Source organism: Alligator sinensis, unplaced genomic scaffold (assembly GCF_000455745.1).
Source record: "Alligator sinensis unplaced genomic scaffold, ASM45574v1 scaffold542_1, whole genome shotgun sequence".
In the NCBI taxonomy this organism is placed as follows: domain Eukaryota; kingdom Metazoa; phylum Chordata; order Crocodylia; family Alligatoridae; genus Alligator; species Alligator sinensis.
Window position 1 is genome coordinate 2,977,729 of NW_005841963.1, and position 27,433 is coordinate 3,005,161.

The 27,433-nt window shown below is 43.1% G+C and overlaps 1 protein-coding gene across 7 annotated transcripts in view; it reads left to right on the forward strand.

Moving 5' to 3' along the window:
* Positions 1-27,433, forward strand: part of NHSL1 (NHS like 1) — a 171,716-nt gene that overhangs the window by 103,884 nt on the left and 40,399 nt on the right. The gene's annotated exons all lie outside the window — the stretch shown is intronic.

Consider the following 27,433-nt stretch of genomic DNA (forward strand, 5'->3'; position numbering starts at 1 on the left):
TGGCTTGTGAGATAGGGGTTTGTGCTGACCCAGCCCACAACAGCTTACCAAAATTCCCAAAGCGGCTTTCTGGCCCAAGTAATTGCCCACTCCTACCCTAAACTCTTCAAACATCTGTATGTATCCTGTATCTCACTGTAATGCCAAATGGCTGCTTAGCTTTTTTGCTGCCATGTCAGTTGGGTTGCTTGGGTAACAAAGGGTTGTTAGCACTTTCTGGAATCAAAAATATGTTCCTGTGACTAGCTTACCACAACCAGGGTAAGATGTAAAGGAAGAAGGAAGAGAAGGGTGCATAATTATTTTGTTACATTGAAAGGCTGTCTCCTCCTAGTTCCAGCTGTGAATGGCCAGGCTGCATGCATTTATATATCTGCTGAGAATACTCCCTGGAAAAGAAACAACCAGTCTTTGAGATAGCCAGGACTTAAAAATTATAGGTGGTAGGCAACACTCGGAACTTTGCAGACTTAGTTTTAGTGCACTTTGCAGGAAGGAGGTAATGTTTTATTATATGCAAAGACTCCTATTAAATTAACCACACATTCTAGTACTATTTCCAAATACCTTTAAGCATGTAAACCTATATATAATAGAAAATAAAAGAAGTAGAGGTTCACTAAATCAACTTCTCTTTTATGTATGCACATCTGCAGGGGCTTCACATAGTACCATTTTTTTTCCATTTTTCATTTTCATCTTTTTTTCATTCAGTTGTGTTGATTCAAATGATTTGCTTGTACTATCCAGCTCCAGGCACCAGTGTCTGTGATGATTCATTAATTATCTCATCTTGTAGAGAACTGGGTATGCTGGCTGTGGCTTCTGTTTATCTCTGCTTGCCAAGTTCAAGAAATGTATTTAAGCAGCAGCGATTGAAAAACTTGATTTATATTCCAGAACACATCTAGAATAAAGCACTGTAAAAGCAAACCCATTTAAAATGGCAGTTATTTGTAAAGCCTTCATTATCTCATCTTAGAAGCAGGTATGTGCTCACCCTTTATTTTTGCCATGTCTTTGCTTGATCAGTATGCAGATGAGCAATATTGGGGTCAATCCCACTAGTGGATAATCCTGCTGAGAAGATTGTGGTCTTAAAAGTAATCTTGTGTTTCAGTGAAGAGCTGCAAAGTAAGGGGGAACCACTTTAATATTAACAACAGGTCTACTCCAGGTTCACAGAGATGTCAAGATACAAGCTTCCCACATATTAATGGAAAACTTAATGAAATAAAAGACCATTAAGGGCTAGGAGTAGACCGTATGTTCCAGCAAAGCCTTGTAATTACAAAACCAGAAAATAAAAAGCAACTCATTTCTCATTATTTTGTTTTAATAGTCAAGTTAGTGCCATTGGCTCTGCCTATGTATTCCATCCTTTTTACCCTCTTTACATTAATTCACAGTACATCTGTTGTTGGCTTTGGCAGAGTTCCATATTCCAGCTGCCCTTTCTTACAAGAGATTAAAAAAAAATTCAAAGAAAATTAGACCAAACTTCACTAAGAATCTACACTTCACATATTGAATAGTGCTTTCGTGCTGAGAAATGAGAGCTGCTGGGTCCTATTCAGAATGTAAATCTATAGATTTATTTAAGTACTGTACCACTGGGTATGGAAATATATAGATTGCTTATGTTTAGACTGATTACATGTTCACAAACATGATAGAATGAAAACACCTTTTTACAGTCGAGTAGTTGATATGTTTGAAGTTCTGACACAGAAAATCCCTAAAGAAAAGATTTTTTTTAAAAAATCAGTTTAATAAAACACGTTGTACCTGCTTTACAGTTGGAATCAAAACCAGTTATAAGATCCCTCTAAACAGTGTTCTCAAGCTTATTCAACCTTACTACTTTTCAAGTGTGTGATCGTTCCCAGTGGTATTCATGTTAGCTTTAACAAAGTTTCAATAAAGCGTCTTCATATCTGAATTGATGCTGAGTTCTATGTACAGGGTTCATGAAAGATTGAATAGCTTCTGTTTTTTCTTAAGTGGGATATTTTGCAGAAAATCCTAACTAACATATTCTAAAAGTCTAATGCAACCAGGATGTGTTTTAATGTATACTAGCTCATTTAGTTGGAACCTAATGAAGAATCATAGTAGATAATACAGCCTAGCACACCTTTAAATGTTTGCCTTGACTAATGTTTAGAGGAATGGTAATGGTTCAAGTAATAGAGCATTTTTAGCTCTCACTTTTACATTCATAAAATCACAGGGCTAGAATGAGCCTTAGGAAGTCATTTAGTCTTACTCTTTTACAGCTAAAATACTTCTACTTTGACCAAAGAGAATCATAATATCATCCCTGGTGTCAGCATGAGAAGCTTGGTTAGCACCAGCATAGCTGCCTAGGATGTCTTAGCATACCATTGCTACAGCTATATCAGTATGTTGCTCAGCATCACCAGTGGGACTGAGGTGTAATCCCATGTATGGACAACTAAGTATACACATACCTGAATACAGATCTGAATCCTTAGTGGGCAGCTGTGTAGATGACTATAAATATAACTATCAGAATGGCATGCCTTGGTCACACTTGGCAGAGACTAATGAATGTATGAAGATAGGTGCTTGTCTATAAGTTTATATCTAGTAAATTAAAATGCTTTAAGTGATTATAGACAATCATTTTGAAGTCCAGCTTGCTGGTCTACACGAGTTTTAAAACTCTATCTAAAAATTTTTAGGTCAGGTTTTAATACATGTGAACTGTTTATTTAACATTGGCAACCTTAGATTCTGGTTTGAGGCATGTTGGAGAGAGAGGTAGAGAAATTTGGATGAGGAAGATAGGTCCAGAGGAGGTCTCCTGGGCCACTGAGCACAATGCTCTGCAATCACAACCCATCATTTGTACAAAAGCATCCTACAAGATTCTCCAGTCTCCATTTTGATGCCCTGACGCACCAAAACTATAAAGCATCTTATTAAAAAGTCCTACAGTATGCCACGATAAAGAGCAGAAGAGGTGAGGGCACTGCCAATGCATTCCCACTGCAGTGGCAGGGAACGTTAGATTAACTTCTGCTTGGATGATTTGAGGATGAAGAGCATACCTTGTATAACAGAAGAAGACAAAAAGCCCACAATCTTTGTCAATCTGACTTAGGCAAAAAAAAATCCTTTTTGACTCTATATCTGGTGATTGATTTGTCTCGGATCATGTGAATAAGACCCTCCACCCAGGAACTTGTGAGGTTTCTAAATACCTCCAGGATCACCAACATACCAGAGTCGTAGTCCCATCCCTAGCTGTAGCTAATGTCCAGTGCTTCAGAGGAAGGCTGGGGTACAACATACCCCAGAAGCCAAAGAAAGCATTCGTGAACTATTTTTTTTTTCCTGGCCCTATATGCAACCAGAAAAGCCTTCAGGTATGGATTTTCTGGGTACCTCTCATATAGAGACAAGTTTTTTTTCAACCCCATTGTAGGTTTAGTGGATCCTTGAATCTACTTATTATGCACATTGATTATTACTCCCATAACATCCCTGTACCATTATTTTGCCTCTTCTGGAAACTTGTGGAACTTCACTGTGAAGATATTTAGGCTTCTTGTTCCACTGCTCTTTTTGAAAGAACAAAGCTTCACTTCTTTGATGGTTAGAAACCCTTTACTAATTTCCAGTCTAAATTTGTTCACAACCATTTTCCAACAAATTGTTCTTGTGCTGTAATTGTTCTCTAATTTAAATATCTTGTCTACATACCTGATATTTACCCTTGTCAATATATTTATTACAAATAATCTCAACCTTAATTTTGTGAAGCTAAACAAGCCATGCCCTCTTAATCTCCCCTCCCAAATAAGCTCTTTATTCCTATAACACATCCCCAGGGGTTACTCCAACATGTGTGAACAAAGTGAGACTCTGTTCCAGGAATTCTCAGCCTCAGGAAACCCAAAATGTGGGGAAAGCTCTCTTGAACTCACTACAAGAATTCAGAAGACATAGATAGACCAAAGCGATGGAGTCATTAAACTTCACACACTCCAGCCATAAAGCTTAGAGTCTCCTGAGACACCTAGGAGTGGCACGACCACCAAAAAAAGAACACCATCAATATATCTGTAAATGCCTTCACCTCAAAAATGGTGCTGGGTGGAAAAGACCTTTACAGATCACCAGACTAGACAGCAAGTATAAGGACTCAATCAATGACTGTGCACCAGAATCAGCCCTGTCATCTCCCTTTGCTGAAGAAGAGGTCATTGAAGCTGTAAGAGCTACCAGATCAGGGAAGGCTGCAGGATTAGATGGGCTCTACCTTGAGTTCTTGAAACATCTTGGCCAAAAAGGATGCTGTGCGTTGGCCAGACTCTTCTGCAACATAATGACCACAAGCAAAATGCCCAAGATATGCCGACAAGTGAAGGTGATTGCTTTTCCAAAATGCAGAAAATCAACTGTGGGCCCAAATAACTTCTGCCCTATATCTCTGCCTTGTATGACATATAAACTTCTCAAAAAAATGCTACTGGTTTGCATGTCTTCCATCTTCAAGAAGGTTATACCAGTTGAACAGGCTGGCTATGTGAGCTGCCAGCCTGTAACCTGCACTTGCATGGGATTTTCTGGGACTTTTACTTGTGACCCTTTCAAGAATTCTTGGGATTCGCTTTTGGGTCATGACCCACCAGTTGAGAAACGCTGATCTAAACAATGCCCACACCAGCCAGAAACTCGCCATCACTTTCTGTGGAGAAGAGGTTTAGCACGAGCAGTGCCCAAAATACCTTGGTGTAACTCTTGATCAGAGCTTCACCTTTCATGTACATCTATGGAATGCTAAAAAAAATGAAAGCACAAATTAACCTTGTGCATAAACTGGCCAGAACTACATGGGGAGCAAATGCAACCACACTTTGAACATCCACTCTAGCACTTATTTTCTCTGCAGCAGAATATTGCTCTTCAATCTGGAACAGAAGTGTGCACACAAAGATTGTTGATACTCATTTAAATGCAGCTTTGTGGATTATTACAGGAATGGCAAAAAGTACACCATTGCCATAACTTCCAGTCCTAATAAACATTCCTCTCCCGCAGCTCCACTGCAATGCCACATGCATGAGGGACTACCATAAGGCCATGGGCAGCCCAAACTTTCCAATCAACAAGGGCATCACCACGCCACCACCGGGTAGGCTCAAATCTAGAAAACCCTTTTGGAAATACACCAAGAAGCTCTATGATGATAACAAAAGCACCGAAGAACAATGGAGAGAAGCCTGGGCAAATACCAACCTGCTGAGAAATGCATCATCAGTGACCCTACAATCCCCCAGCCAGGATTTGACTTACTGAGAAAGATTTGGTCCTCCCTGAATCACATCCAGACACTTCATGGAAAATGTGGACACCTACTCCATAAATGGAGAATCAAGGAGAGTCCGGGTTGTGATTGTGGTACAATTTTTCACATGGTCCGACACGTTGTGAACAATTGCCCAATTAGATTATTTAATGTGGATCTAAAATCAAGCCATACAGCTACCCCTGAAGCAGTCCAAATGGTTATCAAATGTAGATATCAATCTATGAATGTTGTAATCCTAAAATGCCATACGAAGGGAAATTCCTTCTTTGCATCTTTTCCAGTTTTAATAAATCTTTTTTGAATACCTGACAAAAGCAGTACACAATATTTTAAATTCAGTTTTTCTAATTAATTGCACAACAGTAGTGATATTTCCTTGTCTCTACTAAAAATAAAATAATCATACAATGCACTCTTTTTTGTGGCCATGTTCCCTTGGTGGCTCAGGGTCATCCTCTGATCAACCAGTTTATCTTGGTTCCTCTCTTCCTCTGTTGCCTCTGTCTTACTAGTCTCTATCTTGGAGCATACATTTTTAAACATTAGCCCATAACTTTGCAATTTATACTATTAAACTTCATATTGTACCCATGATGGCCCAGGAAATATTTGAGAGAAGGAATTTTGGAGGTGACACGTTTTATTGGACCAACTTTATAGTTTGGACCAATTCTAAACAAGCATTTGGTGGCATGGTACCCTTCCTTGGGTCTGCTCCATTTCTGTTGTCCCACTCCACATGATTAGCACATTCTTCCTCTATAATGATCTGAACCTCCCTCCAGTTTGGTGCCATGTACAGTTTTCCTAAGTAGCCATTTGATCCTTTCCTAGTGAGACTTTTCAGCCAAACAGGTTTGGTTGGGTTTTTTCCCCCTAATGTGACTGCATTTCATTTCCATGCCATGTATCATTTTATTCAGGGGTGTCAAATGTATGGATGGTGGGCCAGATGTGGCCTGCAGAGTTGCCCCATCTGGCCCAACAGGCTACTAGCAGGCTGGCAGAAGATGGAGGCATGGCTGGTGCCCTGGCCTGCTTCAGACTTCAGGGCCCTTGGGTCTTGATGGACATGGCCTTGGGCAGGAGGGCAAGTAAAGACTGATGCAACTTTGGTTGCTCTCCAACTGCTTCACCCATCATCACCATTGCTGGCCTCACCTCCTCGGCTGCAAGCCCTTCCATCACTATGTTTCCCCCATGCTGGAGCTGTGTCATACCGTGTCCAGGGCTCCCACTAGCCATGCTGTGTGCCCCAGGCTGGAGCAGGCCTTTAGGGAGCCCTGTGGTCCAGATCTGACATGGAGTGCAAGATGAGTTTGACACCCCTGATTTAACTGATACAGTGTTAACCCACTCCCTTTAGCCTTATTCCTGTCTTTCCTAAATAGTTTGTACACTTCAGTACTCTTCATTTCTAAATGCCTGCCTTGAAGTTATTCCATTTTTAGATCAGAGACCTCCATCTCCTGGAGACCGATCTGGTGCTTTTGGGGGGAGGGGGGGCTGTTATATTTGCTCAGATGTTTGTTTGCAATATTTAGGGAATTTGAGTGGGTTAATTTAACATGAAGCAAACACTTTATAGGAAAATGCAAGTCTCTGGATAATTTTATAGAAATGGTGCTCGGTTGTCTTAGAAACAGCAAATGACCATAAAAAGATAAGAGAAAAAAATTATTTTTTCTTTCAGTACCAAAAATGTATAAAAGTGACTGTATAATAAGCACAGTTAAATTAATCATACTTTGTTGCCAGTATATGCAGTAATATTACAAGCCCATAGAAATTTAAATTAACCCAAGACAAATGGAGATAATCATTTTGAACCCTTCCCAGGGGCAGCTGTTAACAGATATAACTTGTAAAATCTCTTTTATTTTAGTGACATTGGAAAGCTTGTTCAGTTTCCTGTGTTGGTGAACCATGCAGCTATTTTAATGTGCTAGATATACTGGTAGTGAAAGGGCCAAGTGACAGAAAAGAAAAAATAGCAATGTTTGAATAACCTGCGCTTAACACTTGCAACTGCAGAGCTCTTTCTCTTCTGTCACATCTGAAACTTTTTTGAAGGATTAGATAGCATCTTCTTATATGTTTATACAAGAAAAAAGCCCAGTCATATACATTCTGCATTATAAAATAAATCGCCAGTATAAATGCATTTAAATAACTGAAAACAAAACTTCTGCAGTTATAAATCCAATGAATGAATGCTTCATTTAAAGCAGGGATCTCATGGGCTGTGGATGGCCCCCACACACTGCTCCTGCTGCTGGGGTCCCTCTTCCTCCCCTGTAGGACCCTGTCCTGTGGGAGGATTGAGGAGTCCCAACAGCCTACCCAGCAGAGGGGTGCACACAGGCTGATCAGCCCTGATTTAAAGTCTCAGTTTTTCTTCAAAGCTTGAAATTATCTGGGCTACATCATTTCAGGAATGAGATGATGAGAATCTAGAGTGGTTTGACATGACTTAAAGCACATTAATAAATATATTGATACACCCTATGTCTACATGTGTGACCCTATTAGGCTGCAGTAAACTAACAAAAATCACCATAGGATAGTAGTGGTAAACTCAACTACTGTCCTACAGTGGCGTTATTCAGTGCACTTCAAAACACATGGAAGATGTTGACACGACTGGCTGAGGCACAAGGGTGCTTCAGCATGAGGGCTGCCTGCTGGATAGCCCCAGACTGGAGCATACTCATGCCTCAGCCAGCCCCCCCCCCGCCCCCCAGCATGTTGAGCTGGATCAGAGCAGACCCAGGCTGGCAGGCTGACTTCCCCAGACCTACTGTCAGCTAAGGATGCTCCAACCCAGCTCAGTGTGTTGCAGTCCTGGGCACGTGTAAGTGCTGCACCTAGGAGCAATAAACTCTAGTGCTGCAACACTGCAACATGGGGTGAAAAGCAACCTGTTCAAATTTGCTGATGATACCAAAATTTGGGGTGAGGTGGGCACGCTAGTAGGGAGGGAAAGACTGCAGAAAGACCTGGATAGGTTGCAAGGGTGGGCTAACAAAAACAGGATGCGTTTCAATACGGACAAGTGCAGGGTGCTGCACTTGGGCAGTAGTAACCGGCAGCACACTTATAAGATGGGAAACTCCCTTCTTGAGAGCATGGAGGCAGAAAGGGATCTTGGAGTCGTCATTGACTCCAAGATGAACATGGGCTGACAATGCGAGGTCATAGTCGGCAGGGCTAACCGGACCCTATCGTGCATCCACAGGTGCATCTCAAGTAGGGCCAAGGAGGTGATCCTCCCCCTCTACGTGACACTGGTCAGGCCACAGCTGGAGTAATGTGTCCAGTTCTGGGCACCCCACTTCAAGAGGGATGTGGACAACATTGAGAGGGTCCAGAGGAGGGCCACCCGCATGATCCGGGGACAGCAGGGCAGACCCTACAATGAGAGGCTACGGGACCTGAACCTGTTCAGTCTTCACAAGAGAAGGCTGAGGGGAGACCTTGTGACCATCTATAAACTCACTAGGGGGGACCAGAAGAGTTTGGGGGAGACCTTGTTTCCCCTAGCGCCCCCCGGGATAACAAGGAATAATGGCCACAAGTTGTTGGAGAGTAGGTTTAGATTAGACATCCGTAAGAACTACTTCACAGTCAGGGCGGCTAGGATCTGGAACCAACTTCCAAGGGAAGTGGTGCTGGCTCCTACTCTGGGGGTCTTTAAGAAGCAGCTCGATGCCTACCTGGCTAGGGTCATTTGAGCCCAGTTTTCCTCCTGCCCAGGCAGGGGGTCAGACTTGAAGATCTACAAGGTCCCTTCCGACCCTGCTTCAATGATTCTATGACTTTCAGGTGCCAGAGTTGCAGGCAACCCCATCACCTGAGCTGACTGGGAGTGTCCCTCAGTGATGGGATAATCCAGGGTCTGCACCCCTCATCAACCAGAACTGCACCAGAGTTTATTGCATTGCACTAGGAACACGAGTAGACCCTCCCAGTGAGCAAAATTGTAGACTTGATTTGGTTCTGAAGGTGAGGATCGAAACTAAAGCTAACACTAAGAGAAAAGAAGCAAAGATGAAGCGATGGAAAAAGAGAGAGAGGGAAAACTCTGAGAATTACAGAGGAATCTACTAAAGTGACAGCTAAGGGGGGAGGAAAGTTGGGAATTCTGTGACTTGTGTTGGAGAGACCTGGCACTTCTACACAACACTGGGTAAGCCATGTTTTCTTCAGTTTGAGCAAATTAACTTTGTATTTTGCTATGGTAATTTCAGAATATTGCTTCCACTGCTGATGTGGGAAGGAGGAATAGTGCCAAGTGGAACAATTTTCTTCCCTTCCCATGGAGCATAACTAGAAAAAGGAATCCTTTATGGAACTGAATGGAGAAGGTTTTGGGGCATCTTTCTGAAATCACTCACAATATGCCTCTTAGTCCCTGGCATTCATGGCAAACTTCTTTCAGGAGCTCTAGACTGATTTGGAGATTATATGGTTCAGCACTTAGACCTAGGAGCAACCTAGGGATAATCAGTTAAATTAACAAAAAAGCACTACGCAGGCCAATGGTTCACTGTTTTAGCCATGCCAGTGACCTTGTTCCAAGGAACTAGTAATATACACATGCTCTAAGAACAAGTTTTCCTTTCATTGCTTTCAGGTTGGTCCTTCCTCTTGTTTCTTCTAATAGGGCAGAAAAGGGCTGTTTTGAATTCTGTTGCCATTTAGCTTGTCAATTCCTTTTTACAAATTAAAATAGCTATGCTTGGGAAGAATATGCCCACCTAACAGAGAACAAGGGGCAATACTCAGTAAAGACTCTATGAAGGAGTCATGTGAGACAAGTCTCTCCATTTTAATCTCTAAGACTAAGTACAGATAGTCAAAAAGCCCGAGGTTGAATCAATTCAGTCTTTGCAGGTTAATCTAAGCTGCAAAGATTCAACTGAGAAACAACTAGATACACATTTACTTTTGATTCAGGAAATGTAGCCACATGTCTGCAGTGGCTCAGACCAGAAGCCGAGGGGCGCTGAAGCCCAGCTCCCTGGCACTTCCTCTTCCTGCTGCCCCCGAGGTCTCTGGGATTTGCAGTCCAGCATCACAGCAGCAGGACTCTGCAAGGTTGCTCATCACTATTTCTTCTTGCTTCCAGGTGTCCCTCGGTATTTGTAGCTCACAGTCGCAGCCAGCAGTAACTTTCAGTAAGTTTAGCAGGGCAGGGCAGGACAGCGCAGCTCTGTACTTGGGGGAAGTGGGGTATAACTCCCCTCCCTGGTCCCTGACCCCAGCCAGGGTTTGCCTGGGGGAGGGCAGTCCCTGTCTCTCTTCCCCCTCACCTCGGTAGGAGACTCTGATTTTAACTTAAATCAGGAAGAGGTCTGGGACAGAAGTTTCATAAACCTGTTGGACCCAAATCAATTAAGTCTGATACTGCATTCAACCAGGTTTATCTTAAACCAGTTTCAGCCATTTTGAAACTGGTGTATGTGCACTGAGCTTCTGTTCTGTTACAGGTTTAAGCCAGTTTCTGATAACTTAACTGCAGCTTCTGTCATTAAAGGCCAGCTGGACAGTTGTACCAGATCTTTTTATCAAGGAAGAAAACTTTATACTTTCCACTGTTTTTAGCAGACTCAACGAAATCTGGTATATTTTTCTGTTCCTGAGCATTAGGCAGGCTCGGAAATCCTTGAAATAAATGCCTGTGCTGCTGGCTGAGGTGAAGTGTTTGACACCTGTAGTACTTAATTGTGGAAGAAGAGTTGTTTCAGTCCCATTTGCTAGATTGATGCTGTCAGGGATATGCTTGATTGTATATTACAAAGTATTAATAAAATTGCTTTACATTTTAATAGTAGTAGGGGGTTAGGAGTGCCCCAGGGTGGGACTTGAATGGGTCAAGGAACTTAAATAGACACAATATTAGCCAAACCATGGAGAAGTCTGTTTAGTGAAAGACTTTTCAGCTCATCTGCTGTGACAGCACATCTGTTGGAATTCCTGACTCAGTAAAGAGAGAATTGTTGTTCTCTATGTAAAAAACAAAAAACAAAAAAAACAAAAAAACCTGGGGCGTTGGATGTGCTGTAGATGAAGTTCATGAACTTGCTTTACTATTAGCACTGGTTTATTTTTCAGTTGTTCCACAAGTGCCCAAATGAAATGGCTCTATAGCATGTTTGAATGCTAGTTTTCCATCTTGCATGCTGTGGTAATACAGTTTTACAGATGATGTGATAATCAGTCCGTTTAAGATGGGATTGAGTCCAAGTGGAATGCTTTCTTGTGTGGTAGGCAAACAGGGCCAAAAGCAAGCTGTTTGCCTCTTTTAGACCCCAGAATACAAATAAACATTATGTCATAATCTAAATCAGACCCTTCTTTTTAAAGTGGTATTAAATAAGAGGTAGGTCTAGAAACCAGATTAGTGCTGATAATTCTTTGCACTTTTACAGGGCAGGTTTTCTCCATACAGATACATTTCATATCATACAATCATTTGATTAAAAAGAACAGAAGCAGTCTTGGGTTCAGGGCCTGGGAAGCAGAGCTCCCTCCACCCAGCTGAATGCCCTAAAGCACTAGGCTACAAACAGGCCTCCTGTGAAGTTCTCTCTTTCTGGGCTCCTGAATTCTGCATCCCTTTCTATACAGTGGCATAGCTTCAAAAGGAGGGATGGGGAGTGCATGTAGTTGGCCTAGTCTACATGTCATGGACAAGGGCCATTCTTATCTGCTATTTTCCTAGGAGATAAGATGTGGGTATTAAACATAGGCTCTCTCCAGGCTATTAAACGTAGGCTCTCTCCTATTTTTGCACAAATAAAGTGGTTTGGGCAGGCACATGGGCATGGGCCCCTAACTGGAGTGCAGTGGAGTTGCCACAAAGGCATGTGCTCCAACCAGGGAACAATATAGGCGTGTTCCATGGCTCTTTACCCCCAAGAAACCTTAAGGAATTCCCCTGTCCCTGTCCCAAGATGTTGGAGTATCTACAACACTTTCCAGTTCCAGAGTTGCAGGTAACCCTATCACCTGAGCTGCCTAGGAGTGCCCCTCAGCAACAGGGGCTTATTCAGGGTCTGCACCCCTCATCAGCCCGTCACCACCACTTGTACTGGAAGTAAGAGTGAAGGAGCTATCTGAAGGAGCTCTCTGCAGTAGCTGATGGGGGTGCACAGACCCCACCATCAACCTTTAGCACCTTTACTCTTGCCACCTAACCAGGACAGTTTCCAGGTGCCCTATGGGGTAGAGGCAGCTCTGGTTGCTATCACCTCCTCTACCCTGCAGGGACCAGAGTTGTTCTGGGTGCCTATCCAGACATTGGGACTTCTAAAATACGCCCATGTGGCCTGGCATTGAGGAGCAGCTCCCTAGTGCTGTGCTTTCCATGTACCCTTTGAAATACATGGCACAATCAGCTTAGTTTGAAGTGGGTAGCCAGGGGCCAGTGCTTCGTGCAGGATGCCCTGGGGTGGTGGCAAGGGCTGATCTTGCAGGGGGAAGGTGTTGCCCCATGGTCAGTCCCTGCTGCCATTGCAGCTGCCTTGTCTCCATTACCTGCCAGCAGGCCTTGCCTACAGCACAGAGTTAGGCACTTAAGCTCGTAGGGACGGGGGTTCTGGGGAACTATTTAGATATACCTTTCTACTTAGTGTTTCCTGGCGGCTGGCTTGAGGGATTCTGAGGTGCCTAGCTCTCCCCATGCTCAGGTGATCAACACTGTGTTCTGGATTCCACTCTAAGGGCCAAATGTCGAAAAGCCAAGTGTTATAGCACCTAACTGGTAGGCCCCTAGGTTCTTTATTGGATCTAGCCCCAAGAGATTAGTTCAGGGTGACACAGTGAGTTAGGCAAAATTGATGTTGGAATTCAACACCCAGACCTGCACAAATCCATGACCACTGTTGTCTCGGACCTAATGCAACAATAAATTCAAAATTGCATGAGGTGAGACATAATCATATCAATGTATAGTTCTGCCATCTATTATTTGCTAATCTAATCTGGTAACACTTAAAATATATGTGATGCATCAGGCACAGCTCGTGATTGCTGAGATGCTAGGGCGGATGGAGCATCCCACAGGAGTGCGGGGGGTCTTCGGAAGTGGACCAGAAGTACCCTCCCGGCTCGTTGACTGGGTCTTCTGACACCCGGGGTCCCCCCATGGCTGATCACCAAGCTGCGGGGGGGTCCTCCTTGCGCTCCCTGGTGGACCATAAGTGGACAGGAAGTACTTCCACACTGGAATTACTTCTGATCCACTTCTGGGTCTTCCGCTGAGTGTGCTGGAGGCTGACACCCCTCCCCACCCCCCGCGCTCCATCTGTCCCAGCATCTCAGCATTCACCAACCGCGCCTGGTACCTCGAGGTATGTAGAAACAACATTTAAAGCTGGCCAAATCGCTGATTGTCGCAGCATCGAATCTTCAGATTTGGGTTCGGCAGAATCGAATCGGGTCAGTGATCTGAATCAATTAATCGAATCGCTGTCCCCGATTTGGGCCAAATCTGAATGTGAATCCGAATCAAATACAGCCCGTTTCGCACATCCCAAATAAAAACTAAACTTGAAGAGTTATTATAATATTGCACTGCATGTATATGTGACCTATACAAAGGAGATCCTTTTATGAATATTTGCATAAAATGAGACTGCCTGTGATATTTAAAGTCTAATAAGATATTTTGCCCTCAGGGAATAGAGCAATCTTCCAATGGTGTGTGCAATGAATGGGTAAATATGTTTTAATATAATGGTCAGCAGATTTATTTCTATTGTTGACAGCTTTAGCCAACTTTTACAATTAATAGACCCTCTCACTGATCTCTCCCTAGCCCCTTTTATAAATGCAAGGCACAGCATAAAAGGCTGTGTCAAGAAGTCCCCCTGAATTTAGCTGAGTTAATTTTTCAGGTATGTAAATCCAGCTGCCAGTTCGTTATTCATCCCTTTCTCCTTATAGCAAAGAAAAGACCTCGAAAACAAAAGCAGTACCTACATGCTCTTTTCTTCCCTTTGCACCATGGATTTTTTGCTGCTGCTGATTGATGCAGCTTTGCATGGACTCCTCTCCTGTGCCATAAGTGTGGTGCCAGTTGAAATTATCCGTGATCCAGCTGGCTTTTTGATTTTGCATTTTATCGGTTGGGCTAATGTTCCAGGTGAATGAATTTTCTTTGTATGCAGCCTAATTCAGAAACTTCTGAGGAATAATTTTCTCTTTTGCTTTGCCTCTTCAGTGGTTTGAGTATTTACTTAGTTTATAAATACCCTGTGGGAAACTTGACAAATTATCTATGTATGTGTGTATGGCTAGCCATCAGGTCTTGGACCCAATTTTGCAAAGGTAACATAAGAGAAGTTTGGTAAGCAGTGTCTGCAAGATCAGGCATAACATGTAGATTCCAAAGGGTTGAAGAGTGACACAGCTTCATGGAAAATACTCCAAAACATTTCCTTGGATCTGTTCTGTTGTTGGTTTAATTGCTGTCACTCATGGCAATCAATTTTACTTCCCATAAATTTTCAAGGTAGCAAGACTAGTTTTAGCTATGGAAATTCTACAGGTATGAAATGTTAACTACTGTATTTACTCAATTATAAGATGAGGTCCCCGCAATTCAACATGGGGAAAATCAAACCTTGTCTTATGATCATATATGACTTACCTGAAATCAGAGAATGCATTGGGGATGGCAAGGTTAGTGAACAGGCAGTGTGGCCAAGCACCCAGCATGTAGCCAGCCAGCAGAGAGCACCTGAGCTCCCCTCAAGAGTGCAGGGTTCCTGGCCTGCCAGTTGGGTCGCTCCAAGCTGCTTGCCTGCCAGCATGTGCCAAGTTGCTTTGGCACTCTCTGCCCAGAAACCCCACATGCAGCTCAAAATGACCCAGCTGGCATCTGTCAGGCACTGTCCCTGCAGCATCTAGGGTTTCTGGCCAGCACATGCTAAGTCGCTCTAAGCTGCTGTCAGAGCAACTCAGCACACAGCAAGGGACCTGGCCAGGTTGTCAGCATGTGATGAGTTGCTTTGGCACCTGCCCCTGGGGCAGCTGCTCAGAGTGACTTAATACATGCTGGCCAGAAACCCCGCATGCTGGGAGCAAACTGATCGCCTGCCTGCCAGGCACTGACTATGCTGTGGAGAGGGGCTGGCCAGGCATGCAGCAGGGAGGGACCCCACAGAAGCCAGCCAGCTTGCAGGGAAGAGCACCCCAGCTAGCACACAGCAGGGAGGGACTCCGCAAGGGCTGGCCAGCACTCATGGAGGAGGGAACCCAGGGGCCAGCCAGGCACCTTGCATGTTGCAAGGAGGGGCCTGACTGCAGTGACAAGAGACCCAGCATGCAGCGAGGGACCCAAACATGGTGAGGATCCAGGCAGTTGTAGGGAGAGATCCAGCGCGCAGTGAGACTCCTGGCAGTGGCAGGGAGGGACATACCAAGGCTCCTGGCAATGGCAAGGGACCCAGCATGAGGTGTGGTGGTGGTGAGGGACATGAGAGCTGCGACAACGGGCTCAGAATGAATGCTCATGCTGGTGTGGGATACAGCACACAATGAAGGACCCAGAAGCAGTGACAAGGGACCCAACACGAGCAAGCCAATGGGGGCTCTAGCACACAGCAAGGCTCCAGGAAGCAGTGGCGAGGGAACCAGCAAATGAGCCCTGAGATGAAAAACATCACTTCCATAAAATTTACCATCAGACTGTCACAAAAAACTAAGCCCTTAAAGGACTATTTAAAGTATTTACGATGTCAGTATGCAGATTGGATCTTGGCAGGAAACTATACACTTACACCTGGTGGGAAGATTAAGAAACCAATCATAGCACTGGATTCTGACATCTTGGGGAAGAATATCTTCAGAATCCATTATTAAAGTCTTCAAGAAGTATTGTATATCCAGTGCCTGGATGGAACTGAAAACAATGTTTGGTGAAAAGACGAGGGAGCAGATGAGAACAATGAGGAATGAGAGAGTGAGGATGCATGTGAAAGTGACCAGTCCCAAGTTGTAGGATCTAAGAAAGGAGTAGCACTCCCCAGGTTCTAGACAGAACCTAATGTAGATTAAGTTAATGTTTAAATTCAGTTGAAGCTAATGTAGACTTACTGTATTACTCTAATTTTTGTCAGTAGGTCTGTTTATTAAAATAATAACAAATTAAATTTTTTCCTTGTATGGAATCTAATTGTAGGGAGATTGTCTTAAATTCAGGGTCATCTTAGATTCGTGTAAATATAATAAATAGTAAGGCCAGACAAAAGGAGAAGGCTGCAGGAAAAAGAGCCCCCTCGAGTCATATGCTGTGTCTTTTGAGATTGAGAAATGCAGCATGTATGTCTTACTAGACAGACAGTGCATAAATTAATCCTGTTTTTTTCACAGTAATACCATGTCAAATGAATTAATGAGGTATCAGCTCTGTGCCTCCTGTTCACCCAATTGATTTGCAACTCAAATTATGTGGTATGACTATATTGCCGCAAATTGAAAAGCAGTAAATTGCTTATATAGGCAGCAGTTGCTACTGTGCATAGACTACAAAGGGTCAGCTAGAGTTTGACATGAGGCAGGAGTTTCTAGTACAAGAATGATGAGGTTATACTTTTTCCCCTATGTCAGTTTTTCTCTGCCGCATTTCCATGGGGTTCATCCTACTACTCCCTAGAATGTTTTTTAAGAGCTTGAAACCAAAAGCTCCAATTGTTCAACTGGTGCCTGATCTTTAACCCTGTTCTACTGATGCTAATGTCATTGATAAATAAAAAGCTCACTGAGCTGTGCAAACATCCTTAGCTCTGTGTTCATGGCACAGCATTCTGCTATGGGTTTGCATTGCATTCCACTGAATCCTCTCTATAAACTCCCCTTGGAAACATATTGCACTAATGCATTCCATAAAATCCCTGTTCTTAACAGCCTTATTTAATGAGGAAAGAGGGCTGTAATTAGCTTGTGTATTGTGTGTGAGAGGCATATTTTAGCTTGCTTTGGTCATACATGGGGATTTAGCAGTCTGTAGTAATAAAATGCCTAGCAGATATCTGAGAATGACAGCAACTCAAAGTAAACTCTGTACACTGACAGCTTTAAAACACTTCCTTCTGAAATGCATCTTTCACACAACACACATATCCCTGTTCTTCCAGCTAAAAATAATGGGTAAGCCTTTAGGAGGTTTCTGAGCTCATACCCCTCATGTTCACTTAACTCTTGAAAAAATATACCCTGGCTATCTGAACATACAAAGAAGCAGCCCTGGCTAAAACAGTTATCTAGCTGGAGTGATAACTTTTTTCCCTGTCTACACAAGCAGTAATAAACCATGCTATCATGTGAGTTGACCACAGTCGTCTTTAGGCAGTTGTATTGCAGTGCAGAATGGGGTTGGAACTTTAAATAGCTCTAATACAAGGAGAGACGCAAGTATCAGCTAATACTTTTCTACAACCTAAGCAGCACTAGGAAGGTCATGTGGAATGGTTGTGTGTGCTTATATAGCTATAGCTTCATCAGCTTCCCATTGGGAGTTTCTAGTTTCAAGCATTAGGATTGGCTTTACACTTGCTGTGTATTTAGCTTCACTTAATGATTCCCTCACTCACCATAGTAGTCTATGAAATCATGTACTTGAGTCCAAGACCCTTTTAATGAATACAGTACCTGGGGCTTATCTGTATTTGGAAGCGGATTAAACTTTATTAGACAAAGGCACTTTTGCTTAGAATAAGACTGTCCATATATGGAGTTACTTTGAAAGAATTACTCTATTTTTAAATTAACACTACTTTAAATTAGTATTTATTTTATTCCAAAATAATGTTCATATGCATATTTCTCCTACATAGCACTCATCTAAAAGTACAAATCCAATTTATGTAGAATTTAGTAGACAGAGTTGGCCCTGCAGGTCAGATATGGACAAGCAGTGGCAGCTTATCGGTACAGCTTCTGGAGCTGTTGCAGTGGTGGTGTCTCCAGAGCCCAAGACTGAATGCCTCTGCCACTTGCCTTCCACGCACTTTTCTCCAGCCACTGTTTTTAGTCACCAGGGGCAGCCAAAGACCCCAACATTGGCAGAAGCAGTAACATTCACCCCTGCAGCCCCATGGGCTGCAATTTAACCACCAGTTGGACAGCCGTGGACTGCAGAATACCATATGCCCCAATATAATTATTTATCCAATTTTCTAAAATGGCACCACTATAAGAGAGAGCTTTGAATTCTGACTTAGCTTTTTAAAAATGTAATATAAAAGATGACCAGAAATTGAATGTCTGGACTTTCTCAAAGTAAACTTGAATCCTGACGTTTTTCTAAAATTGGCATAACATACATGTCATTAATTAGAATAAAGACACTTCTGAGCTCTGAAGAAAACAACTGGTAGTAAAAACAATTAACGCAACAAATTAAAGCAGTTTGACAGTCATTTTGTATCTTGTCTGCCTTCCTGTTTAAGCCTTCATTTCAAAAGTTATCCTGGCATTCTTAGCTACAGTACAGTTGAGAGGAAAGACCTCAAGGGTCATCTGGTCCAACCGCCTGCACAAAATACATGAGTGCTATTCCTTTAAAAACAAACAAACCCAAAAAACAGTGGGAGAGGAGTGTGGCCTTCTCAGCCCAGGAAGAAACACAGGGATTCAGCCTTGGTAGGCCACCCTTGATTCCACTGGCTGCTGTTGAGATACTCAAGAGCAATGCAAGGAGGTAAGCACTGAATTAAATAAGTTTTTGAAATGGTGTACTACTTAAATCACAAAAGTTACGGCAGGGTGCCTTCAGTATAATGAGGGGTGCCTTGAGTTTAAAAAGGTTGAGAACCGCTGCTCTAGAACTTTACAAATTATGCCATTTTTCCTTTCTTCTTTTTTTTTTAATATACATCCTGCTTTTGTGTCACTTTTGGTCCTCTCATTTCAGGTACCATCTTGCCTTCCTCTCTGACCGCCTCTGGTCCCTTTTTGAAGGTCCTCCTGCCCTTTTCTCAGCATTATTGATTCCTTTTCTCACTGCGTTCTTTGAGCCTCCTCCCTGGCTGTTCTTTACATTTGGAACTCCCTCTGCAGTTTATTCACCACACTGCCTCTTGCGTTGCACAAGTTTTCAACCATGAATTCTCAAGGTTGTATTATTTGTATATTCTCTTCTTGCCTTCCTGCTAGCTTGGCTGTTGATGGTCTTCCTTTTGTTGTCATGCTGAGTTCAGATTTTATACTTCTTAGGGCAAGGACTGAATTCTACTTGTTTTATGTGGCACCCAGCATATTCCTGGCCATATAGAAATGAGTAATCATAAACCTGCTAGTTCCCCAGATAACCATAGAGTCTTCCATCGTAACACAACACATGACTTTCCAAAGTGCGGAACATGCAGAAGATAACTTTGCAGGCCTCCATATAAATAAATCTATTTGAAAAATTTTCCTTTCCTGGAAAGTGTCAAGATACAGAATTACTTTCTATTCCAAATTTAGAACAAAAATATCAAAAAATCAAATATTTTTTGCCAAATGAAAAACACTTAAAGTATATAACTTGATATGGCAAAATGGAAAATTTCAGCTGGAACAAACTAATCCAAACAGTTTGGCACATCAGAATATTTTTCATTTTAATTTCTGAAAAAAAAAAAATCACATTCAAATTTGTGTGGAAAACTTTGATGTTAATTAAACCAATAGGCGACTGGTGCCTCTTGAGTCTGAGGGGGGAGCACCTGCAGAAGCCAGTGTTGTCGGCAAAGACGGGGATGGCGAGCACCCACAGTGGCAGCAGGGATGGCCCTGTCAGGAGGCACGTGCCCCCCTGTACGCCCCCTACCAGTCGTCTATGATTAAACTACTTTTCTAATAGGAATGTATTTGTGTGTGTTTGTGTGTAAGAAATTGTGACCAGTTTAACTTGTAAATAATACCATATGTACTCAAATATAAGATGGCCCTGATTATAAGACAAGCCCCCAATAATTAATTTTATATATGGAAAAATTATATATTTGTTATTATTTTCCACGTATGAGGTCTAATTATTGGAGGTCTGCCTTGAATTTTGTCTCCCTCCCACTGCTACAGCAGGGAAAATAAATCTTCATGTAACCCCTTTACCCTCTGCCTCCTCCCAACTTCTTCCCCCTGCAGCCCCTTCCCCCTTTCCTTACTACTAGACTCTGCTCCCTCTGAGCACATGGAACTGAGAAGCAAAATTTTTTTTTTAAGTTGATATTAAACATAGCTGTAGTAATTTACATATAGTGGCTGTAGACTTAGCTCATCCAGAACTGATGCATGTTACTTTTTTGCTGCAAGTTTTAGCAAGGTACTCCATAAACTCACTTTTAATCAACACTTTTGTACCTACTTTATATGTAGTACAAACTTTTATTTAATGCAAAAAATATATTTCTAAATAGACAGATAGATATACACCTCCACTTTCAGAGCCCTGTCTTGGTAATCTGGTTTACTTGATGGGCCCTAGCATGCATACACCATTATGGCATCACATTCCTGTTACAATCATTGCATCTGTGCACCGTATAGTTTATTGTGCTGGGCCCCATCAGAGTCAACAGCATTGCAAATCATGGTGACCACAGAGTTCAGTGTGTGTGTGTGTGTGTGTGTGTGTGTGTGTGTGTGTGTGTGTGTGTGTGTGTGTGTGTACTCCAGGCACCCTCCACGAAGGACCCACTTGTTAATTACTCCCCCCCACCCCCATCCCCCTGGCTGGAGCTGGGGGTTCTTGTCATGAGTCCTGGGATGCTCCAAAAATTTATATGTGGATGAGATGCAAGGCAACCTGGTATGACTTCACCTCGGAGGGTGGGACCATACTGATCATATGCAACTGGATGAGAGGAGGTGACAGAAGGATTCTGGCTAAACTGTTTGGGACCCCATTTGGTGATGTTTACCCAACATTTAAGGCTGGTGAAGAAACAGAAATCATTGGAAACAAGAAAGAAATGCACTCAGCTGTGGGAGTCGAGAAGAAATTGAAATGCATGCAATATAGTGGCTCACCATTACTTGAAAAAGAGTTGGCACTGAGGGGGACTGAGTGCAATGGACACTGCTGTATATGTTATTAAAATGGACTGCATTAATCTATTCTTGTGGGAGGTTCCCATAAGCATGTTTGGCTAATATGAGCCATGTTTTATGCTTATGCTCAGTGGTAGCTGCATTTAATCAGCTTCACAGTTGGTTTCCATTGCTTTTGGCAGCCATTTAATGACAGCCGTTTAATGAAGTTTCCTTGCATGCAAATGTAAAATGAGCTTTTTACCCTGTATAGATTGGAGGAAAAAATCCTATCTTGTATTCAAGTAAATACAGTATATAGAAGCAAAAAAAAGGAAAGAATGATTTTTTTTTCTGCTTTGTATTTTGCAAGTCATTTGTACAAGCTGTTCACTTATTTTTCACAGCTAGGATAGCTTCTGTTGGCCTTCACAATATCATCTTCATAATTTATCTTCTGTACTGTAGGTGTTCCCCAGTTAATCTTCAGGGGTTTAGAAATTATTGTTGTCCACACTAAAGACAAAACACTGACCAGGTGTATCTTAGAAGCCAATAACATTGCTGCAACTTTACAGCAAGAGTCTTTGAGTTTCCCCAGGGAATCATTTATGCAGTTGCAATGAATGATAAGTTCATAAGGTTTATAGCTGCTTATAAGAATGATTTGATCAAATGACCCAATTGAATTTCCTTCAATTGAGTTGTGAAGGTTGGCCTTGCATTCTGTTCAGAACACTCTCAGTGTAATAAGCAGTATCTCTCAGAATTCAGTTCCTGTAGTTAGTAACAGGGCATCCTATTCTGAGCTCCTTCTAGTCTAGGAAGTTGCCATCCCTACATCAAACTGCTATATGGAAATATTATTGAACATAGTAAATGGAATGAAGGACAAATCAGAAATTCAAATGGACAAATTCTTCCAGTGTAAGCCAGTATTACTCTCACTATTGTGATTACAAGTGTCCCTCGTGTCCAGGCTCCAAATGTTGTGCCTTTCTGTTGGTGTGATTCCTTGAGACTTCTTGTGCTTCTGTAGGAGGACACTAAAGGGCCTGAGCAAATCTTGTTACACCTAGAAGCAACATAGAGCCTTGATGGTCATCTACAAACTTCAACATCTGTCTGAGTTTGAGGCCATTTTTCAAGATATTCTTTCTCTTGCTCCCCACTCCCTGGTTCTATTTCTGTGGTTTGGTGTTTTTTATATTTCCTCCCCGCTATTCCCACTCTCCCATTCACTCCCCTAAAAATGGGGCAGAGGTGCACAACTGTTTGACGTAAACTCCAAGCTCTTAGGGTTTAAAGTGTACTTAGGGTCTGTCTGCACATGGGACTATTTTGGACTAGATTTCCAGGGATACCTATACTAGTCGTGTGTAAGTTAAACTCCTGTGTATAATTGCTCGATACCATTGATAGATAAGCATAGTAGGTGCCTCTTTGCCTTGGGGAAGGCCCCTGTCCCTAGTAAATGTACCATCTGATGCCCCTTTTCTCACCCCTGAGATTCAGGGACACACTGCAGTTCATGAAGCTACCTTTATGGATTGCTCCTGCCTTTCAGGAAGGGGAGTCCTCTAGAGCCAAACTGAGGAAACCACTCCATCAGTGCAAGGGAACACCTTTAGTTTCAGAAGAGAGAAGAGGCCCCAGAAGCATTGAACAGGCTTTTGCTTTGTGCTTTGCACTGAATTATCAATGCTTGGATGCCAATTTCCTGACAGAGAGCTGGACTCTCAGCTGCAGATACCAGATGCTGTTTACATAAATGTAGTTCTGTGTACATGGCATGCTGGCATGACGGATTCCAAGTCCAGAAACAGCCAGGTTTTCAAGTGTCAGGCCTAATAGCAAGGTGCCAACGGCTAGGAAACTATGGTCAATGAAAGGTATCCCATCAGAAGAACCTGTCTGGATGGCTTGCCTTTGAGGACCTCCTTACCTTTCCTCCCAGCACCTGGACCAAAAGCATTGCTGGAATGATATCAGACAGGGCTGCCATTCCCAAAGGTACCCTTGTCTTCTCCTTCCAGAGCCCTTCTCTTCCTCCAGTTCTACCAGAATGCCCTCATTAGACAAGCTGGATCAGCAACCCCAGGGGGTTCTGTAGCACTCTGTTGTATGCCATCTGGGCAGTAGCAACATAATATGTTTCCTTGGCCTGACGTCCCACAGGTTCAAAGCGGTGGCACATCGCTTGTCACTAAGATAAGATCTTATTTGTGCGCAGCATGGACAGGCAAGGCACCATTCACAAATCAGGGGAAACCCCAGATCAGAACTGCAGTACAGAGATGGAAGAGCAAGCCTAAAGAGATACCCCTCCTCCTCCCCCACAAAAAGAGAATTGCCGTATCTTTGATACGGCCAGTGGCTAAATAGGGCTGTGCAAAATGGCCATTTTGTTTTGGTTTAGGATTCAGCCATTTTGGAGGACACTGATTCATTTCAGTATTTTGGATCACTGTTCCATTTCGATTTGGCCGAATCTGTTTCAGAGTTTTGGCGCTGATTCGGAGATTGATTGGCTGGGATGAGGCAGGCACAGCCGGGCAGCTACAGGTTCTCCCGTGGCTCCTCCGGGTGTTCCTGCCCCTGCCTCAGTGGGGGGGGGGCGGGGAGGCACAGGAGAAGCCCCTGTGGCTGCCCAGCCCAGCCCAGCCCAGCCCCTGCCCATCCCCAGCCTCCCAACAAACTAAATAAATAAACAAAGGCCCTGCACTCACTGGCTGCAGCAGTAGTGATTGGAGCCTCTGGGTGCTCGTGGCAGAGCCCCCCCCCCCATGCAGCATGGGGCAGTGGAGAGGCAATGGAGATCACTCCCCTCCCCACTTAACACTTGCACGGCAGCTGTCGTATCGTGTGGGTGCAATGTGGCTTAGCAGGGTGCCATATCTGTCTGGGAGCTGGGGTGGCTCCAGTAGTCACCCGGAGCCCAGCAGCACTCAGCCCCAGCGGTCCCAGCTCCCAGACACTGCACAGCGCCTTGCCGAACCATGCTGCACCTGTGCCATGGGGCAGCTGCTGTGTGGGTGCCAGTCAGGGGGCTCTGCCACAAGCCCCCAGAGGCCCTGATCACCACTGCTGCAGCTGGTGATTGTGGGGCTTTTGTTTTTGTTTTTGTTTTTAAGTGCCAGGAGGCTGAGGCCGAACTGGGGATTGGGCCGGGCAGGGAAGCCATGGGGGCTTCTCCCGTGGCTCCTCTGGCTATGCCTGCCTCTGCCCCAGCAGGGACAGCCACAGGAGAAACCCCCATGGCTGCCCTGCCCGGCCCCAGCCTCCCAGCACTTTAAAAGGAGGGGTGCGGGACTGTGCCGGACTATTTCTGGAGGGTGCCTCCGAAATATATGAAACATTTCCAAAAGATTTCGGACAATTTAGTTTCAGAGCTTTCCGTTTCATTTCGGATTCAGTGTTTCAGGTGCTGAAACGGGCCAAAACACCTCCAGAACAAAATGGCTGCCAAAATATCTTTGCTAAGATAAATGATATATCTTTCATCTAGACTCCATGTCACTCCATTTGACAGCCATGCTTGTTGGATGAGTATGATGAAACATTACCATTTGTTCACACATGTAGGATATCTTGGCACAAAGGACAAAACAATCCATGAGGAACCCCTCCTCCTTCAGGGTCTGGAGAGGCCACAACGCTGAAGATTCCTGACTGTTTATTGAAATCAAAATATTCTGGACTCTTGTGTCCAGTGAATATCCATTTTGTGGCAGTATCAACATGACACTTTCCAACAGAGCTATTTTCCATCTTCTCCCATCTCACAGTATTGAAATAGCACCAGGCCTATGGCCATGTTCTACCTACCAGCCATCGAACTTGCTGTGGCCTAGGGACTTGCATAACGTTCTTCCCCAAAGTGGTATCTGTTTTTTTTAATCGGTCAACAAACCTGTGGTCCTCCCGATGTTGCATTCCATGAACAGGGAGAATAAAGTTTACACTGCTAGTCTTCATACTGCTCCCATGTCCATCTGGGGTGATCATAAGGGCTAAGTAGGTAACTCAGTAACTGTGTTACCAGCTAGTGGATGTACCTCCCCCATACTCTTCCAGAGTTGAGTCAGCATTCTTGGCCTGTACTGTTTGAAGCAGCTGTACTGAAGAGTTTGTATTCATTTATGGAACATTATACACTAGATTTTAACAGTTAGATCTAGTGCCAGATTCAGAAGAACAGTGCTGCAATCTCTGTTTACAGTCAGTACTCCCAGAAGGGGATGCTGCTTGCTTGGTTATCTAGAGTGGGATTCATGCTAACACACACTGGGAGAAGAAGGAATTGCTATTTATCTTGATGTCTGTGGTTCTTTGAGAGAATGTCAATTTGGGTCCTGTAACCTACCTTTGTTCCTGATCTTTGGAGTCCTAAGCTAACATGGGTTTTAAATTCCAATGGAATTGAGAAAGAGCCATGGCCACTGTCCTCATATGGGAGTGTGAATGCATGGCTCAGTAGACCTGGCTATATTCATGAGCTTGTAAGCTTGCATGCTTGAGGTACACATACACTATGTTTGGGTCCACACTGGCTACAACAGAACTATAACTACTGTAGGGGAAGTAAATGCTATGAGTGAGAACCTGCTGAAGGAAGTGAATAAAATAAAATTACACTCCAGTTGCAAATTGTAACTTCATTGTTCAACAAACAAAAGATGTCTCTATTAAAGTCGCACTTGATAAATAAGAAAGTTAGTTTATATTTAATTTTTGAACTGTCATAACACACCTCTTTAATGCACAAGGACATAAACCATATTTTCCTACGATAACATGTACTATAGGAAGAGAAGCTTCAGTTCCAAAGGCATTACTAAATACCTTTTTTCTAATCTTTGAACAGATTCAGATTTCAGTCTCTGGAAATGTAAAACTAACAGTTTGACTAGGCAGATCAGCTTGCTCACCACATCTTGAACATTTAATTTTTCCTTGTGCGCCAACGTCTGTTAATCTTCAGCACAATCACACTGAATATCAATTAGGAGATAGGAACACAACTACAGAAATTTTGTTCAGGAAAATGAAGTGAAACTAGGATTTTGGCCAATTTGAATTGGGCTGTTCCCTCTCCCTCTTTCCCCCATAATTTCCCCCTATATTCCCATTCTACACTAAGTCTCTGACTCTATACTATACTTGGTTTAACTAAGGCTGAACTGAGGTTCTAAGAATCCCTATAATTTGCATTCCTGTCTCTCTTTCTAAAAGCACTATAAATTGGTCTCTTCCTTGGGCTGGGAGGCTACACAAGTGGTCAGTGCCAATGCTGCATGGCAGATGGTGCTTAAGTAGTAAGCAACATCCTCACTCCAAGTGTGAGGCACATTATGGAGACATACTTGCCTGGCAAGTGAGACCCTTCTACCCCCCCTCGAGGGAACCCCTTCCCCCCCCCCCCCCCAAGTATTGCTTCCATGCTGCAGTACCCTGCCATCTGTTAAGATGCTGTGCCAAACCATAATTAAAAACACCCCCCCCCCACACACACACCTTTCTTCCACTGTCCATCCATAGTCTTTCTGGAGTACCTAATCACCTGAAATAAATTAAATCTATACTCCTATACACATATATATGTATTAAACTATGTCTATATTACACTATAGAGTTGTGTGTGTAAATTACTGTGTACGTGTAGTGTATGCATTCAGGGTTGTTCCTATCCCACACTATTGCTAAATATTTTATATGTTCATTATAGGCTTATGCTGGTTTTTGTAATATACTGATATGCTGTTTTTATATGTTTTTTGGAGATATTCACATATATGTGCCCAAAATAGTATGTATGTGTTTGTGATCTAACATTATCAGAAACTTGCCAAATATTATCTGACTAGATATGATTAAGGATCAGTTGTCCTTATTAAATCTACAGATGTATAAACCCAGTAATATAATTAGGGCCTTTTTTCATATCGAGTTCCCTATACATGTTATATCTATTGCACAATTATCTTGTTAATGGTGCAATAAGTTTAGACTGGCTACACATGCAAATTAATTAATGGACCTTAAAAAGTTTCAGCCAGCTGT